We start from the raw sequence: 5,000 nt of genomic DNA, 5'->3' as shown, positions 1-5,000 counted from the left end.
TTAATACAAAAATGGACAAAGTATCCAAAAGTGCAAGAAACCCATCATGACGAAAAACCAGAAATTTATAGAAACTAGAAAATATTCCCTTTAATAAATAAATCTTGCGGAGCAGTGAGATATGACAACCTTAATAAATTTTTTTTGCGATTGGCTGAAAAAAATCAAATGAGTATGTTTATTTAATACAAGCACAAGATCGTAAATGACTGCTCATTTCTTTGATCAATCTGCTATAATATATTTTCTAAACTGGAAAAAAACACATTTAAATTTCAGGCGAAAAATTTTAGGCAAATATTCATTTATTTTTATCAATTCTTATCTCACAAATGACACTTTTGATATCTCGCGTAATTAGGTAGAAAGTTTAAAATAACCTAACAAAACAGATGAGAAAGTATCTGACGAAATTTAATTAAACAGGACATATAATAACGGATGAAGATGGTGGATTCAAAGGGGATAATAATTGTTAGGAGCGGTTGCGAAAACATGTGCATCTCTTTCATTAATCCCAATAATTATATCCAGAGACATACTTTCATTTATATATTTATAGCTATTTATTGCCTGTGCTTGTTTGATTTTGTGTGTGCGTCAGTTAGCCTGTGGCTTTCTTTAATATATATTATAATATGATTTTATCTATTTATACGACATTTTGCTCAGTTATAGAAAATACAAGACCACCCATTATCGTTTGATTTAGGGTTTAGGGGATGTTCATAAATAACGTCACGCTTGTTTGTCGACTTTTATCTCCCCACTTTCCTACTCCTCCCACTCCCCACTTTGACACATTGTTACAAAATGCCACCCCCCCCCCCCACACACACACACACATCTAAATAGACGTCACACCTCAACCAACATGTTTTTTTTTCTTTTTAAAAACACAGATTTTAGCTAAGCTTTCTCTTCCAATGCTACGGCCACTTTACCAGACCCACCTAAGCTTACGTGTTTTTGTCTTTTTAAAAATATATTTCTTTCTATGATGTTATCTGAGCTCGAACTAAAGCTAAAGACAAAGTAATAATAAAGATTTAGTACCATTCGCATACCTTTTCCACTGATAACTTTCTATGTACGAAACTTAAAACAAAAAAAAATGGACTCTGCCTGAATGTGTTTCGCAGGGTGGCTATCACACTCTCATCTCGACCAGCTAGTCACATATATTTTGTTGAACATATTTTTGTATAATTGTATACACTCTCATTTAACCATAAAAGCAAAATTAAGCCAAATAGTATTTATTTTTAAATTATATCTCAATTTATGGCGCGGCGTGGCATAGCAGTAGAGAACTAGATTGCTGAAACGTAAATCTAGAGATCGAATCCGGTTTCTAGTCAATATTTCCTTGTCAGCTGCACATAGTGCTAACCACACTATCCCCTCATAGGCCAAGGTCTTGGGCACGAACGGGAAAAGATGATAACGTAATTGTACTTATTCCATTGCTATGAACAAAGATTAAAGGCTGAAAAATTCAGTAAACAAACTCAAATATTTACCGTGTCTTGAGACGTGTTTTGCTTTTGACTAATTAATTTTCGTTTGGAATGCCATTCTTGTGCTGCTGCTTACCTAAATATGGCTTAAAATTGTTATCTGTCAATGTAGATAAATGTATTTTATTCTCGAATCAGGAGAATCGTCACGCGTATCCTAATGAAAATTGATAATAGTGCTGGAACCTAATACATGTAACGCTCTGACAATCGTTAAAGTTATAACTGACGCAAAATGTTGATGTATAATGCATTGAACTTCGAATGTGGAACGTGATCTAGTTTTCATGGAAGTCATGTTTATTGTGAAGATAAGTAAATAAAGTGTTTATTCTGAACTTTTATAATAAAAAGTTTCTTTCTAATTCTCTAGATTTCATTCAAATCTTTTTTATACATTCATTTTAAAAACAGTGTTTTTGTTTGCATATAATGCATATAATGCAGATTTTATAATCTCTTGATATTAACAAAAAAATGAATATACATACATAAACATTTTTTTTTCTTTTAGTAGTATACAGATAGATATGTTTTATGGTTTAATGATGTAAAATTGTATCATTATATACAAATTTACTTGTGAATATTAATCGTCCCATAGCGTCGCAACAAATCTCGCGCGTAGATAATTTTTGTATTAGCGTCTGATCACGTGACTAAAGCAACAACGGACAGACGTCGTCAATATAACAGAGGCCATTAATTTTCTCGGCATGCGTGTATTGGATAAGATCAAATAAAGCCGATTCTTACGTAGGACACAAGTACCTACTACTGATACAATCACGTTTCTCGTTTCTTTAATAAGCCGTGCAGTATTATTTTATTTTACTCCAGCTGTTGTCCTTGAAAAGAAAAAAAAAGTGTCAAGATTTTTGTTGGCTACAGCTATCATACGAAACGCTACATCTATCACATTTAAGTAAAAAAATCATTTTTAGACCAAATTGTAGTTCCCAAAAAGCTCATTTTTCAAGAACGCTATATTTACTTTATTTTATCATATAAAACGATTCTAGTGACTCATTTTTTTTTACTTTCCCTGAACACTCCGGTTGATTCAAACATAAGCACACGACGGTTTTTAAAAACACTTGAATTGATAAAATAAATCTAAAAATTGTTTTAACGGCTTGTCTTCAATAACAAAATATAAAAAAATGAGTGCAGCCGATGGTTAACAAAAGGCTCTAATTTAAAAAAAAACATCTGTAACTTTATTGCTTGTCATATTTGTTTTAAAAAAGAAATGTAATATTTTATAATGATTATATAGATTTTGAACCACTTTTCAAGCCAATTTCAAATCACTAGACTGTATTGCTGTGATGTATACAAATGTCATATCTACCGTATAATAGTATCACAAGACAGTTTTGGATAGAGACTTCAACATTTTTAACACACTGCTTGACAGTACTCAATGATGGCTATTAGCTTTTTATATACATCCTTTCTCTTGGTATCTGTTGCATGCATTCACGATCAGACAGCTATCAAAATAAAAACTACCTATTTCCAACAACTAACGGAATACGATAAGACGAATAATAGGCAAACATTTCATTCATTTTCCTTGACCAGTTAAACTGTATCAATATAAACGTAATATATATATACGTATATATATAATAATAAAGGAAACGTTATAGGATTAAAAGAGTTATAAAAATGTATTTACATATGTAGACTTCAGTTATGCATAAGTATGTTACATACACGTATCATATTTATATTATTTAAACATTATTTTATGTATGTTATTTATACCACTAATATTTTGATTACATATTTAAAATTATACATTAATGTTCTTATGAAAAATTATGCACATATTATTTATTTTGTACATATACAAAAAAGTACATATAGTAAAATAAAAACAAATATTAAAAAAACTTTATAGCAACAAGCTTATAAATGCACTAAAATAGGGAAAAAAAACAAGTTTGTTTTCTTTTATATAAGCTTTTGTCGCTAAAATATGTAAAAGATCTCATGAGCGACCAAACTTTTATCAAAGAAAACATTCGTTTTAATTTCTTTTTTTCGGTGCACTTAGAAGCTTGTTGCAATACATGTTTTTATATTTTTTTTATTTTCTACTTTTTAGTGATTCCTTATTTATGAATCCGATGCGAATAAAAGAATGTGTTCAAAACGCAATCAGTAGATCGCGATATCCGAAAGACGATTATTTGCCCCGTGAAAAGCAGCCGTCCGTGACCACAATTTACAGACAACAGCGAAGGATAGACCGAAGGATAGTTCTGGATTCCCTTAGTTTCAAATCTTTAAAAAACGATATTATCTGTCCATAACAGCCTACAGACCTACCGGTTCTACGATCTATATATATATATATATATATATATATATATATATATATATATAATTCTCTTCTGGGAGACGCTAGAAAACAAGCTGTAAGCGCGCTCCCTACCACCCCACCCTACATGGTCTGGTGAGCTGTGGTTCACGCTAAATGTTTACAATTCGTAGAGCCGGGTTTAGTGACGGCTATTAGGGGCAGATAATTTAGCTTGAAACGATTTTACACTTAAGGGAGGTAATTAAGAGGAGGCTGCTTTCACGGGGGGGGGGAGGTTGGGTAAGGGGTGGGGGAAAGGAGGGTGGGGGTAGGGGTTAGGGGAAAGGAGAGTGGGGGTAGTTTCGTTCTTAACCACCTACTGATAGTTTTTTAAAGCAAATATTTTCAGTGGCAGCATTGGTACTGTCGAATTCACAAATTATGAATTACTGAAAAGTAGAAAATAAAACAACTAAATAGCGGCGTATGATATGCCACGGGTCAGCTCGTTGTAAATATTTGACGTGAACCCCCCGCTCACAAGACGGGTCTGGTGAAATCATCTATTATTTATCTCCCCTTTTATTATTGGATATAATAATCTATCGAGTAATCTATAGCAAATATTCTTGTTATGTTCTTGTTACATAACAAGAACATTCTTGTTATTCTTGTTATTTTCTGTGTATTTGAAAGCTTGCTATTAGAAAGGTTTTAGATATTTGTTTTATTTTCTACTTTTTAGTGATTTGTAATTTATGAGGTCGACACGACTAAAATTATTTGCTTTTAAACCCCATCAGTAGATCGCGATATCGAAAGGACGATTATCTGCCATATGAAAGCGGCCGTCTGGGACTGTATTTTACAGACGACAGCAAGTTCTTTTTTTTTACCTCCCTTTGTTTCAAATCGCTTATAAAAATTTTACAACCTGCCCCTAAAAGCTTTCACTAGATCGACCGTCTCCGCTTTTGTGAACATTCGGCGTGAACCACAGTTCACCAGACTGGTGATTTGATAGCGTCTAATAACTAATTTAACATCTAATTAAATAAAAAATAGATAGACTTGTATTGTCATCGAAATGGAACGTATCTGGAAAGTTTGAAATAGGTCGAAATTAAAATTACAAGATTTGCCACAAACCCACAAACAAACTACAA

The sequence above is a fragment of the Physella acuta genome, unplaced genomic scaffold, assembly GCF_028476545.2.
Source record: "Physella acuta isolate Inbredline_101_S28 unplaced genomic scaffold, ASM2847654v3 ptg001017l, whole genome shotgun sequence".
NCBI lineage: Eukaryota > Metazoa > Mollusca > Gastropoda > Physidae > Physella > Physella acuta.
This window is presented reverse-complemented; position numbering follows the sequence as displayed.